We start from the raw sequence: 15,309 nt of genomic DNA, 5'->3' as shown, positions 1-15,309 counted from the left end.
AGGTCCGGATATGACTTCTGGTCGTGGATATCAGCCATTCGGTGGAGTGACCCTCACCAGTTTGTTAATTCTAGCTTGGTTTTTGGGTGGTGCCTCAAGGGAGATCTGGGGTGATTCCTGAAGCCTGGAGGTCCCCTGGCTTTCTTGGCGTCAGTCCAGTGTTCATCTCCTCCGCAGTGATGGTTTTTGGGTCCTGGGTGCAGCAGGCTGGGTTTGGCGCCTTTTTCTTGTGTAGCAGGTCCAGAGGTCTCTTGCTGGGGGGTTCTTTGGTGATGTTCTTCCTTTTTTTCTTCCAGTCTGATCCAAATCTAATTTATTGGTCCAGGGGAACCCACTAAATACTGGATTTAGTGGGTGTTTTAGTGGGAACCTGGTAGTGTCCAATGGGACACTTACCCTTGGGTGGCTACACCCAGTACAGTGATCACTTCCTGTGAGAAGGGTCAATTCCCTAAACCTAACTGGTTATTTACCTGCCATCCAATATGGAGGAAAATGAAAGGAAGGGTCCACTTCGCCTGCAAGTCCCTAGGGGTGGTGCATGCTCAGTGAGGCCACTCCTACTACCCTTTGTGTGGTTTCCCGCCTTTGCTCCCTCCAGAAATGGGGGTTTGCAAAGGAAGAGGCCATCTGCTGCTGGCAGCAGGCCAGGGCCTCGAGTTTCAAGGGCAGAAGCCCTTTGAAGCTCCCTGCCAGGGCAATGCACATTCATGAGGGAGTGGGAGTTATCTCCTCCACACAGGAAGGGCATTGTTTCACAAACCAGAGCGATAGGGGTCTCCCCCAGGGTTTGTGTATTGGCTGCCTGGATATGGCAGCCTTGCTGGAACCAGTCAGCAACCATGCCAGGATAGTTCGTTTTTGCAGGGGGCATCTCTAAGGTGAACCCTGGGTACATTTTATAATAAATCCAGTACTGATACCAGTTTGGATTTATCATTCTGAGTTGTTTGATACCAAATAACCCAGGGTTCAGAGTAGCCATTATGTAGCTGGGAACCTCGTGTTGACCAGTGTCCAGCACATACATTAGAAGGGTTGCTCTGTTCACTCACTATGTCCTAGGTTTGGCAAGGACACAGTAGAGGCATATTGCTCATGCAATTATGCCTTCACATATAGTATGGTCCACCCTGCCTTAGGGCTGAAAAGGCCTGCTAGAGGGGTGACGTACATATGCAGTGTAGGGTGGACAGGACACACAGGGCTTGTGCCATGCCAAGTTTGTATTTTAGGTTTGCACCAGGACACTCAGCCTCCTATGGCAGTGCTGGGTGCATCTGGAGGCATAGCTCTTTGGGGTAGCACAATCAGTGCTGCTGCCCTCAGGGGCTTACCGACAGTACCCCATGCCCTGGGTACCTAAGCATCTTTTACTAGTGACTTATAGTGGTAGCTAAAGGTATATCCAATTACTTTTACAATGTTTTAGGGAAAGAACACTGGCGCTGGGAACCTGGTTAGCAGGATCCCAGTGCACTCCACTACAAGTTTCATTCCGAATCCAGGCAAAAAGTCTGTGGGGGGGGGGTACTTCAACAAGATGCCAGTTTCTCACATCAAGTCTCTCCAGCAAAATGGTAAGTGAAACAAAGTTGGACGCAGAAGATAGATCCAAAAGTATTAGAATGGTAGTGGTATTTAAATCTAGATTAGCTTTAATGTATTCAGAGACTTAAAGTAGAACTCTCTCTCTGCTGTAACCCACCTGGAAGCCTGATTGCCAGTCATGGAGCAAGAGGTTTGACTCCAGAAACTTTGTTAGTTGCTTATTTACACTTTTCTTAAGAAGTTTAGGCACTGTGGGAATTAGAGAAATAGTTCTAAAATTGCTAAAAACCTTGGGATCAGCTGGTGGCTTCTTCAGCAGGGGGAGCAGCTTGTTTCCAGCTGGATGTAGCTAGTACCTGGTCGAGAGATTGATTAAGCAGCCTGTTAATAATGGGACTAACTAAGGATGCAGCGAGTTTAAGAATGGCCACGGGAAAGAAATCAAGGGGAGAGCCTGCCTTGCAATTTGCAAGCTCAATTGCAGATTCCTCAACTGAAATGGGGACAAATCTGCTCAGTAATGGACCCAAAGGGGCCTGGGATGGTGCTCCTAGATTGATGGAGCAATGACTGGAAAATTGTTTGTATATGTCTTGAATTTTCCTATGAACAAAAGTCTTAAAGGCCCTTGCAACGCTTCATAGAAGGAGTAGGAACACTTTAGTTGCTATGGGGGAAATAAACAAACTGATCACATTGAATTGGCCCCTTCCTGACATTTTTAGACTTCAGAGAAGACACAAGCGCATCAACGTGCCTCCGACCTCACTTCCGATCTCCAACAGAGTTGATTCTGAGTTTGGTCCTAGTGCACCCTGAATTCCCAGCTCCATTAGTGATGCCACAGCAAAAAGGGGTCTTCAGAGAGGGCATGCTAAATTTATCTGGCACTTTACTGGCAACCTCTGGCATTCCTTTAGGCCCCACGGATCTGCAGGGGCCTCCAGTAGGACTCCAGCCAGCAACTCTGCCTTCAGCATCATCTGTGCCCCTTGGACTCACATGGAGTCTAGTACCAGATCTGGCGATGACTTTGGTTCTGATGCTATCCTTTGCACTCGTTCATTTCACATCAACACTGATGGCAGTGCTGTTGACCCTGGAGGAAGATGTGCAGCCTAAGGTGCTGTTCGACTCTGAGCAGAACCCACCACAACAATGACTGAGATCACACCTTGCTCTGACTGGCACACATCCTTTGTGCAACCCTTCTGATACTTTGCCCCTACCACATGGTAAGGTCCAGACTTTACGTAATGTTTTAGGCCCAGACTTAGTCTATGATAACTATGATAGAAGGGGATGACTATATTCCTCAATATGATAAGAAAAGCGTTTTAAAGAGCTTCAGGATGCTAGTGGGCTGGGTATTTCACAAGATAGGGGCCTTGTGCCTCCCCCAGCCCTGATACTGAGGAAAGGCCTCTTTGTGCTGTGAAGTGCAGTAGAGGTTCTAAATTTAAAACTATCCCTAATGGAAGTAAAGACTAATGTCTTGACAGAAGTACTTTAACCTGGTCACTCTCCCACTTAGCCACTATTTAACTTTAATGGTCTGCCAGTTAACAGGCAGGTTGTGCCTAGCCATTGACCTTCGCCAGGTAAATCAGATTTTCTCATTCAACACCCACTATCAGAGACTCTGGGGATATAGGCATCCACGAGCAAAATAAATCCCAGTGTGTTCCTTAATACTCCACCTGATCGCAAATCCAAATGCACAGAGACATTTGGGAAACTTATTTCTCATTCACCATCCTGGCCCTTAGAACTGTGAATGCCTGCTGTCTTCTGGAGTGCTATTCTCATGCCCTTTTTGGCTGTGGCATAGGTTTTACTATCTGTCCAAGAAGACATTCATGGATCTCTTACCCAGGCTAATCAGGACAGTTGTGATGTAGCAAAAATTGTCATTCACTTTTGATTGGACATGATCGAATCCTTAGGACGAGCAATGGGTGCCACTGTGGCCCTTCGGTGCCATGCCTGGATGTGGTCTATCGGTTCCTCTGGGAATGTCTAAGCATCCTTGTTGCCATTCGCCGGTTAACACCTTTTAGATAAAAAAAAGCAGACTTAGCATTAGGACATTTCAATGAGAGCAGAGCTATAGCATTTTTCTTGGATCTTTCAGCTCCTACAAGACAATTCCATCAGCAATTTCACCCTCTCAATGGCTATGAAAGAGTTTTTCCATTTTGCCAATGCCAGACTCTACCTCTGGTCCAAAAGCCCTTTCAGCCGTTTCAGCCCTTTTGTGACCAGGTCCAGTATTCTTAGGCACAACTTTCAGGACAGCAGAAACAACATGCAGCTCAATCTCGAGCCCCTTCAGTAGCTACACCTCAAAACCACTTTAGAGTGTCCTTGCCAGCACAAAGGCACCCTACCAGAGGCAGTTTCTGATATTTCCATCAAGGGTGCCAAGCCCCTGCTTCAGACAAGTGGGTGCTCAAAATTTTCCATTAGATTATTCCCTCCCATTTCTTTCCACTCCATCGCACCTTCTGCTACCACCAGGGTGGCTGACTAAGGACCATCTGTCCTTTCTGCTTCAGGAATTGCAGGCTATTTTGGCCAAAGGGGCCATAAAAAGGGTTCTGGTCTAGGAAGTAGTTTATGGGTGTTACTTCCACTACTTCCTTGTGCTGTAAAAGGACAGAGGCCTTTTTCCTATTTGAAATCTTCACCCTCTTGACTCCTTCCTGTGAAAGGACAAATTCAAGCTGCTCACATTTGCCCAGTTTTTGCACGCCCTAGACCCTGTAGAATAGATGGTGCTGTTGAACCTGCAGGGAATTTATTTTTATACTTCAGTCCGTCAGGCCTGCTGGCTCTACAAGGGCTCACCACTGCCCCATGGGTGTCAACAAAAGTGATGGCAGTGACTACAGCACACCTTTGGAGGTCGGAGGTAACATTCTTCCCCTACCTTGACAAATGGCAGTTAAAGGCAGGCTCACCCAAGGCAGTCGTCAACCACCTCCAGACAAAGGCAAACCTCCTAAAATTATCGGGGTCACTATCAACATGCCAAAATTACACTTGACTACTTTGCAAATGCTTTCTTTCATCAGAGATTTCTAGATACAGTACAGTTTTGTTTCCCCCAGAAACGACAGTCCAAGACATGTGGTCAATGATCACAATGTTTCAGCCTGTGTCCTGGATCTCAGTGTAACTTACTCTGATGCTCTTGGGGTTGCTGGCCTCTTACATCCTGCTGGTCACACATACTAGATGACACATGCAGGCTCTGTAGTAGAACCTGAAATCAAAGTGAGTACAACATCAGGGAAAGCTTTTGGATTGTTATCAGATTTTGGAGGTGACTGCAACAGATCTGCAGTGGGGGCTACTTGACCTCGATTGGGTCAGTATGAAGCCCCTCTCTTTACCCCACCAAGAGTGCACAGCGGTCACCGATGAATATCTACTGGTTGGGGAGGCCATTGGGTAGACCCCACTCCACATTTTTAAAAATTACGATGCATAAATATAAATAAAATAAGTTCATTTATGTTCAGAACGACAAACCCCATGCACATCTTCTCTGTGTCCGCTCTTCCTGCAACTGCCAGCTGCTTTCCTGAGTCCCAACCTAAAACTCGGCAGGTCAGCTAAAGTTGCTAGGACACAACACACATCAATTTGTTGGAGTTGACCGTGATTTGCTTGGTGTTGAAAGCCTTCCTGGCTACAATTAGATGAAAGCTGTTGCAGGAGCTCATGGACAGCACCTCTGCCATATGGTACTGCAACAAGCAGGGCAGGGGTGGATGTTGGACACTGTGTTAGGAGACTTTGGGCCAGATGTATCATGAAATGGGTTTGCGAATCGCAAATAACGATTTTTAAGAAATCGCTATTTTCGAGTCGCAATAGGCCATGTATCATAATTGCAATTCGGAAATAGCGATTTCTTAAAAATTGCTATTTGTGGTTTGCGAGGCCCAAATACCGGATTCGGTAATTGAAAATCGCAAATTGCGAGAAATTCCGTGAACGCACACCTGGAGGAGCCTGATGACATCCCAAGCAGGAAGTGAGTCATCCCAGGCAGTTTGCAGGTGCCACACCCAAACCAGCACTCAGAGAGAGTCAGCCCAGCCACACTGAGCAAGTCTCTGAAGAAGGCAGCACAGCAGAACAAACATGGACACCTCTGCCCAGGGAAAGGAGAAGGGAGAAAGGAAGCGCAAGCTGAAGTTCAGTGAGCAAGAGCTGGAGGTGCTGACAGAGGAGGTGGTCAGGAGCCATGACTGGTTGTTTGGCAAAAGCTCGCTCCAGGTGCCTGAGAGTGAAAAACGCAGACTCTGGGCAGATATCCAGACCAAGATCTGCGCTGTTGGAGTGGCACAGCGCTTTGTTGAAGAAATCAAGAAGAGGTGGTACGACCTGCGGTCCCGTGCCAAGGAGAGGGTGGCAAGGCGACTGCAGGAGGCCAGGAGCAGAGGAGGCGGACCACCCACAGAGACACCCTCCACCCCGATAGAAGACCTAGTGGAGTCCACACTCCCACAAGCAGTCGGTGGGGTCACTGACATAGACACGTCCGGCACACCAAGTACAAGTAAAGGTAAGTGCAATATTGAAATGTAACCCCATATGTGTAGCACAAAAGCCCCTCAGGAATTAGCAAGTAGTTTAAAACATTGTGAGACGTAGTACATTCCACATCTTAGAAGCAGCACAACAATGCCTTATGGGAGTGGTAGTCCACAACCCAGAGTTTAAATAGCACATACAAGTAATAGGCAGAGCGACACACAGAAGAACACAACACTCACAACATAGTGATGAGAAGTAACTGTACATTTATTATCATTGTGTGACCTTTATTGTAACAAACATAACTGACATGGTGCATATTGTCGTTGCAGGTCGGCCAGGCCGAGCAGCCACAGCATGTGCCAGTGAAGGGGAGACAGACACCAATCCTGCTTCAGACTCCAATATGAGTGGGTCTCAGAACATTGCACCACTCCGACGCAGGCCTAGGGCACTGCCACTGCCAGAACTGAGTCAGGACTCTGATGAGCAGCAGGAGGACTCACAAACACCGTCCCCAACTGGCTGATGCACCCAGATGCAGCAGCCCCGTTCGTAGCAGACCACAGCACCCCGCAGGATGCCTACATATGCAGGTGCACAGGCTTATGAGGCAGGTGAGGGAACATCCTTATTTGGTGGCCTGAAATCGGCTATGTATGGCAAAATAAAAAGATCACGGCATTATAAAGGCAGATGCAGCAACATAATGCAAAAATGGGGGGCCTGCATCGCCAGCTGGAGTGCCTGAATGCCAACACTGAACAGCTGCATGAGGGACAGGTCCAGGCATTGCAGGACACAAGGGAGCTCACTACTGCTGTGAGGGAACTATGTCAGGAGCTGTGCCATGACAGAGTAAGCCACCGCAGGCAGGAGCGACGCTTCATGAGCATGTTTGGAGGTTTTTTTATGACTCGGTGACTAGGCTGGCTAATTCCACCTCCCTAATATCAAGTCGTGCTGTGGCTGCACAGGTTGAGGCAGCACACAGCAGCAGGGATGTTGCTCAAGGACTTGTACAGATCACTAATGTGATAGACAACATAATGGGAAAACGGTCAGCCACACCTAGTGAGCTTGGACTGGGGGAAACGGAGGACATATCCAGCCTCAGCAGCCTAGCTGTGCCCACAATGGACACTAGACATCGCAGTGCCAGGCACAGCACTGCCACAGAGGCAGACACTCGAGGTGCCAGTGAGGCAACTGCGCACTCGAGTGGCGTGCGTGGCCGAAAGAAGTGACTGTAGTGGCCACAGGGGACTGTATGTATGTCTGGAATGAGGACACTATGAAGGAATAGTGCTTTACTGTGAACTGCTTTTGTTTGTTTTTCAAAATGACTTTTGTTGGTATTCGTTGAACTAATATTACCTGACATTAAGGTAATAAATTTACTCACTACAGGTACATTTGTCAGTGGATTTGTGTTTTCATACTTACATCGGAAATGGTTGTGTGTGATGTCAGCACGCCTTTGCCTTCCCTCTGCTGCACTGGTCCTGTCTGATGGCTGTAGGTGTGGTATGGGATCATCATCCTCATCTGATTCAGAATCAGATATTTCCACAGGTATGCCCCTGGTGGTAGCTATATTGTGCAAGATTGCACAAGTAGCCACTATTCTACATGTTGTCTCTGGGCTGTACTGTAGTGCCCCTCCACTTTTGTGGAGGCACCGGAAGCGACTCTTCAGCAGGCCAAAGGTGCGCTCCACCACGTTGCGGTTGCCCTGTGTGCTGCATTGTATCTCTGTTCTGCTGGTGTTGCAGGATTTAGGTAGGGCGTCATCATGTAGGTGCGCACTGCGTAGGCACTGTCTCCTGGAAGGGACAGAGGGTATATTGAGTAACTGAGCCACCTGACATCAGCACGCCATCAATGCGCCAGTGTACAGAGGGAAATTACCTAGTAGATATCCGTCACCAAACTCCCCAGCTAGCAGTCTTGTGTGAATGCCGCTGTGGCGAAAGATGTATGAATCATGGGTGCTCCCTGGGTACGAGATCAGTTATGATGTAGGAGGCATTGCATATCACCTGTATATTCATGGAATGTTGGTATTCACGGTTGCGGTACGCATACTCTGTGGCTGATGGTGGACAGATTGCAACATGTGTCCCGTCTATGGCACCTAGGGCGTGGGGGAACTGTGCTATCTGGTAAAAATCTATTTTTGTCTGCTGTATTTCCTGTGGGGTGTTGGGGAATCTGATGTACTGGTGTATTCTGCTCAGCATGGCGTTAATAAATGCATTGACAAATTTAGAGAGGGTACTCTGTGAGACCCCTCCAGCTGCCGCTATGACCCCTTGATAACTCCCTGAGGCAAGTAGGTGGAGGGAGCATAATACCTGCACATGGGTGGGGATGCTATGAGTCCTGTGTGTTCTGCGCTGCAGTATGGGTTGTAGCTCAGCTATCAGGTCGAGTATCATGGCAGTGCTCAACCTATACCTCTCAAATACTTCCTCCTCTGTCTGGTCAAAAAGTGTAATGCACACTCTGAAAATGTGCTCCTGTCTCCTCCTCCTTCTCCTCAAACCTGCCAAAATCCTCATCTTCCTCGCCATGACAAGGAGTGCAGCCATTGTGGAAAAGAGTCTGAGACATTCTGGGCCTCTTTATATAGGTTGCACCTGGTTACCACCTGGTTTCACTTAGTGGTATTTTGCATGTGCAAAATGCCATTCTGCGAAAAATCGCAATTTGCGATTTTTTGATGCATTGAATTGCGACTTGGGTTTTGCGATTCACATTTTGCGTCCTCGCAATTTCCTACTTGAAATACCAAATCGCAAAATGCGACTTGCGAAACCAGGTTGCAACGCAAAAAATCGCAATTTTTGCGATTTCTTATTTTTGGTCTGCGAATGCCTTTTATGCATCGCAGACCACGTTTTTGCATTCGCAAACGGCCAAATTTTGCGATTCGCACTGTTTGAGAATGCACATTTTTTTGATACATCTGGCCCTTTATGCCTCTGGGACATCACTTCTAGCATTTGCATCCAGAGGTGGCACATAGGGGGTCATTCTAACTCTGGCGGGCGGCGGAGGCCGCCCACCAGAGTTCCCCCCTCCAGAATACCGCACCGCGGTCAGAAGACCGCTGCGGTTATTCTGTGTTTCCCGCTGGGCTGGCGGGCGACCGCCAGAAGGCCGCCCGCCAGCCCAGCGGGAAACCCCCTTCCCACGAGGAAGCCGGCTCCGAATGGAGCCGGCGGAGTGGGAAGGTGCGACGGGTGCAGTTGCACCCGTCGCGAATTTCAGTGTCTGCTGAGCAGACACTGAAATTCTTTGTGGGGCCCTCTTACGGGGGCCCCTGCAGTGCCCATGCCATTGGCATGGGCACTGCAGGGGCCCCCAGGGGCCCTACGACACCCAATACCGCCATCCTGTTCCTGGCGGGCGAACCGCCAGGAACAGGATGGCGGTATGGGGTGTCTGAATCCCCATGGCGGCGCAGCAAGCTGCGCCGCCATGGAGGATTCAGCAGGGCAGCGGAAAAGCAGCGGGAGACCGCCGGTTTTCCTGTTCTGACCACGGCCAAACCGCCGCGGTCAGAATGCCCTGCGGGGCACCGCCAGCCTGTTGGCGGTGCTCCCGCCGACCCTGGCCCCGGCGGTCAAGGACCGCCGGGGTCAGAATCACCCCCATAGTGTCTTCTAACAATGGAGAGAACCCTTGCTCAATCTCTTCACCACCTCGGAGAATGCTCAATGTCAGAAATTTTGCCAGTTGGAGCTTCTAAGCACAACCCCTCTGTTTAAAGGGCAGCTCAGGACTTCTATGTGCCTTCCGACCACTGCATCTCCTGTCCTGAGTTCTGAAGAAGATCAGGAGTGCCAAGTTCCAAGTCACCCTAGTGGCACCCGATTGTGCCAGGACAGTGTGTTCTGGGAACTCCTGGGCATGATCATCTGTCCTCCCATCAAGCTGCCACTTCATGAGGATCTTTTGTCATAGCAACAGGGCAGGGTGTTGCACCCAGTGCTGAACAATCTGCATCTCAATGCTTGCACATTGATCGAGTGCTGTTGATCTCCTTTGAAGTTCCTCCTGAGGACGGTGATGTTATCTTGGTAGCAAAACATCCTTCTACAAAATCAGTGTTTGCCAGTCATTGGGACAAATTTGTGGTTTGGTATGACATCTGACAAACTGACCTATTGTAAGTAAAGCTGTCTGAAGTGCTGTTTGTTCTCCCTCTAGACAAGCTAGGACATGCTTTGGGACTTTTAAGATCTACTTATCAGCACAATTGGCTTTTTTGCAGCTGCCAGAGCAGCTTTCATTATTTAAATCACCTATGTGATGAGGTTTGCAATATTTGTTTCTACTGAAACCCTTTGTGATGCCACAGTGAAACTTGTTTCTCACTTATTGGATCTGCACTCCGTTTGTGGTCCTTCACAGTTGTCCTCTGAGACTTCTGGCATTAAAGAAAGTCTTTCTCATCACCATAACATCAGCTAGATGTAAAAGAGAGCCGCAAGCTCTTTCTATTAATCCACCCTACACCACTTTCTTCCCACATAAATTGGTGTTGAGGACCCGAGCTTTCTCTGGAAAAAAATGGTTATTCCAGGTCATGTCAAACAGGTTATCATCCTTCAAACATTCCCTGCTCCACCTCACCCCTCTAAGAAGGAGGAGAGACTCCATTGTTTGGACACTACGGGGACACTAAGCTAGCTTTTTTTAGGGTTCTCAGGAGCAATGGAGGGCCAGGTAGTGCAAAATAAACTATCTCTTGATGGAGTGTTCTTTGTTTCTGCTATGAACTGGCATTGAAGTAGCCTCTTGAAAGGCTTGCAGGCTCAGTTCACCCGTGCCAGAGCTACTACTACCACGTTAGCTTGAGGAGTGCCTGTCCTGGACATTTGTCAGGCAGCTATGTGGGTGTCAGGACACATGTTGTCTATGCACTACTGCTGCAACAGTCAGGTCCATCGAAAGCAGCATTTTGCCTACTTGGCCTGGCAGGGCTTTTTGGTATAAGCCAGTTCAGAGAACCTACACCTTGAGAGGTACTACTGTGTAGCTATTCATAAGGTGAGGAATCTGTGGTTAGAAGTACCATTCAGAAGAACAAGTTGCTCACCTTCTGAAATGATCTTTATGATGGATACTCAATCTAACTAAACATTTCTCACCAACCATCCCAATCCCAAGTTCTGTGAACTGGACTCTTTTCCATTTGAAAAAGTACCAATCCTAGGGATCTGTACACTGGTCATGCCAATCTACAATGGGGCTCCATGTTTGAGGGCTTGGAGTGCCTAGAAAACAACTAATGTCAGTCATGGGTGGCTCTTATGTGTGACTCTGCTCGTCACTTCCCGAGTGAAATGACTTTGTTGCAGAGTGACACCAGACCACTACTGGCAAGCAGGAAAACTGCATTAAATGTTTCTTGTTGTGAATTGATGCTTGAGGAATATTCACAAGGTGAGGACTCTGCAATTAGATAGAATATCTACTGTTACCGAAGGTAAGTAACTTATTTATTTGGCCTACTAAAGCAAAACATATTACACAAACCCACAATATGTCCTGGTGATTCTGACAAGTGCTTACAATTCAGCAGCTTACACACAGCAGAAAGAGATGAGTGGCCACAATCATTAATTGGGATATGTTGTCTGCCTTAGGAGACTGTAGATAGGTGCTGTCTAAGAATGTGTTATTCTTGGATTCCTGCAGGGAAATTCTTTTTGATTATAGATATCCAGTCACAAGTAACTCTCAGTAAGTCATCAATGCTTTGAGTCCTACCCTGTGCGTGGTTGCTGGGCAGCTTGAGATCATAGCATGAATTCTACCATTGAACAATATATTTGTGGGTATCGGGATACGAGTTGAAAAATAATTTTGGGAGCATGGCTGGCAATCATTAAGCATAATAAAAAAGATTTAATAAAGCATATCTAAAAGGTGTTGTTAGTAACATTGTCAATGGCTCTCATTTTTTCAAACATGTAAGATCTAAGTTAGTCTGGACATGGGGAACATGGCAGCCAGCTAAGCACGCCGGCCGTGAGTCCTCCGCCTCTCTGAAGCGCGCCCGCTCAGCTGTGTAGAGTCTCCCGGCTTGCCAACGCTCCGGATCTATGTCTGATGGGCTCACCGATGCTGGAGTACACTTCTTCAAGGATGGTGACCTCACCGCTCCTGCCGCTGTGGTCCTAGGCAGCCTGGTAGGTCCGTCGAGGCAGGAGTGCGGCAGCCAGGCTGAAATTCCGGGGCGGCTTGGGCAGCACAAGCTCCCGGCAGCCTCAGGAAACATTGTTTGTCGAGAAGCCTGCCGAAAACGCAGGACATCCTCTGCTTAACACACAGCAGGACATACAGGCTACCCCTAAGCACTTTTGTATGACACCCGCTCATCGGGCCCGAGACCAGGACACAACAGCAGGGTAAAAAATCACTGTCCTCTAAACCCAAGCAGCTTTTTTAAATCAACCCCTATCGGGCCCTGGTGTAAGAAGCAAGCGGGTCACCAAAGGTAAGACACTCAATTTACCACCATTGTTACTACAGCACGAGGTAGGGGGCCCTGTCCAAAGTAGGCAATTGGTTTCCACAAAGAATAGCGAGGAAATAGGGGTTACCCCCAAGGCCTGTTACTGGGAAAGTGAAAATAACCCCTTTGCTTAGATCCTTCTTCAAGATACAAAATATTCAAGAACATACTAGACCCCCTAGCCAACAGGATATGTCAACTCCTACATTAAACATGGAGTCTACTTTGGCAGAAATAGCCTCAATACCGCTAGACCAATCACAGAACTCTGTTGCTCATGAGGCAGGATTAGGGGCGACCGGGGGAGGGGGGCGGTCCCTGTCTTATCACATGAGATAGTCAATGTGCAGAACACTAGAAGCCACACCAACACCATACTTCGCTCATTGTTAGAAGAAATGGGAGACAAGTTTGCAACATCAGAATTTAACCAAGCTGAAATCCAGGGGGTCTGTGATAGTCTCGACACAAAGATCACTTGTGTAACAGAAAGACTAGGGGTCTGCTCCCTTGCAGCATTACAGGTAAAGGTGGAAACTAATAAGCATGAAGTTCAAGCTTTAAAGCAAAGCGAGAAAGAATTGAGAGTCCCTGGAAAATAACTGTAAGCGAATAACCTTAAGCTTTTGAGTATTCCAGAAGGAGTAGAAGGTGATTAATTAAGGATTCTGTAATAACTTTAATTAAAAAGAATATTTCTACAGTAGCTCCTATTAATCTCGATCTAGAAATACAGAGAGTCTACTGGGACCCCTGTAGGAGAAACCCCAACAGAGATAGAAAGATCCTGGTTAACTTTGGTTCATATCCACTAAAAGAGCAGATCCTCACAGAAGCTCTTAAAGTTAGGGGTTTTAAGTTAAGCATGAGGACTGGCCTTTCTCTATAAGATCGGATATCTCCAGGGCAACCCAAGACTGACAGTGGGAGCGAGGGAAGTTTATGCAGGAGCTCAAGTAACTAGGTGTTACCCCGCAATTGAAATTTCCCGCTACCTTGAGAGTAACGCAGAGAAATAAAATGTATAACAGAAGGGATCCTTAAGAGGTAGAGGCGTTAATCAGATAAAAGGGGAGAGTTAATTTGCTTCAGAGAGGCGGGGATCAAGGGTAGGATGGAATACCAAGTTTGGTTACAGGGAGGGTTCCCCAGGGAGGTTTGGGGGGTCAGTAATTTAGGGAGTGGAAGGGCATGAAGTGGAATGTATTGGTTAAGTTTTCACAACATGGGGAGCATGTGGGTAAAATTTTAAAAAAAGAGTTCTCATATTTAAATATTATCTTCTTTTGGACAGGAAGCAAACACTAGGAATAGGAATAGGATGACGGGGTCTGGGATTGACATTAAGCTTAAAATTATCTCTAGGAATGTAAATGGGCTTAGGGTAGGTAGCAGGAGAAGGAGAATTTTAGACCTTCTAAGGCTCTTGGACAATCAGATTTTCTTCCTGCAAGAAACACATTTAAAACAGAAGGAGTGGATGAACGTGCTCAAGGGGCAAAGATGGATCAGCCAGTTTGCTTGTAGGAATCAAATTTGTAATGTGAAAGGGGAGGCAATTATCATAAAGAACTCGGTTCAAGGTCGTTTGGTAGATGTAAAGGCGGATCCCAGGGGTAGGTGGTTGACTGTGAATATTAGACTAAATGGGATTGAATACACGTTGGTGTCTTATTATGGCCCCAACACAGATGACCCAGGTCCGCTTATGGAACTTTATAATCAGCTGGCAGACACTAGGATTCTCCTAAATCCTGCCCTATACAGATCTACCCTTAGACCAACAGTCAACACAATCAAAATGAGAAATTGTATGCACAATATAAAGAAGAACATGGGCTTGATAGATCCCTGGCATACTAAAGTGGGGCAGACTAAAGAGTTTACTTTTCAAAACAAAAAATTTGAGCATGCCTCCAAGGATTAACTTCTTTTTGGTAGATGCAAGGTTTCGTAATAGACTGGTAGGGGCCACCTACCAGCCAAGCCATCTTTCAGATCATTCAGCTGTAAAAGTCGAATTTTTAATGATCGTCGTCACCTATCTGCACCTGATGGACAGTCGACAGGTCACTTCTGGACAAGGAAGAGATCAGAAGACTGCTAAAAAGGGACACCAATGAATTCTTTGAGTTAAAAGAAGGTTCGGCTCTGATATGTATGGTCTGGGAAACATACCATGCTTTTATTCGGGGGAAGTTGATCAGTTACTCGGCATTTAGAACAAAGAGGAGTAAAGCCACAGTGGAGATGCTGGAGGGAAAGCTGTAGGGGTATCTTATTGATACGTCTAATGACCCGACAGAAAAAGTGGACCTACAGAATCATATTTGGGAGGTTAAAAGCTGACTGGAGGTATTTCTAGAGTCAATAGTGAGGAGAAAATGGGAAGCCAGTAAACTAGCACATTTTGAGTCTGGCGAGGGCTCCAGGAGGCTTTTAGCATGGAAAACCAGGACAGAAAATATCTGAAAGGCGATTAAGGAAATAATGACTGGCGAGATTGGTGGCACTTGCCTAGAAGACCGAGCTATTGAAAGGGCCTTTGTTAGCTTCTTTTCGGATCTTTATAGAGAGGACACATCTGCCTCGGAGGAGGAAATTGATAATTGGCTGAGGGAAGATAATCTTCCTAGGTTAGAGCAAGACAAGATTCATATCCTCAATCAACTAAT

At 47.3% G+C, this 15,309-nt stretch overlaps 1 protein-coding gene across 1 annotated transcript in view; it reads right to left on the bottom strand.

The window, feature by feature from the left end:
- Positions 1-3,585: 3,585 nt before the first annotated feature.
- ITPRIP (inositol 1,4,5-trisphosphate receptor interacting protein) overlaps positions 3,586-15,309 on the bottom strand; it is a 274,298-nt gene continuing 262,574 nt past the window's right edge. Inside the window, exon 3 of the transcript XR_011204900.1 lies at positions 3,586-3,604. The gene's annotated coding sequence lies outside the window, so the exon portion shown is untranslated. The remainder of the gene's footprint in view (positions 3,605-15,309) is intronic.

Source organism: Pleurodeles waltl, chromosome 6, assembly GCF_031143425.1.
Source record: "Pleurodeles waltl isolate 20211129_DDA chromosome 6, aPleWal1.hap1.20221129, whole genome shotgun sequence".
Taxonomy (NCBI): domain Eukaryota; kingdom Metazoa; phylum Chordata; class Amphibia; order Caudata; family Salamandridae; genus Pleurodeles; species Pleurodeles waltl.
The sequence above is the reverse complement of the archived record's forward strand: the minus strand, read 5'-3'. Positions and strand labels throughout refer to the sequence as shown.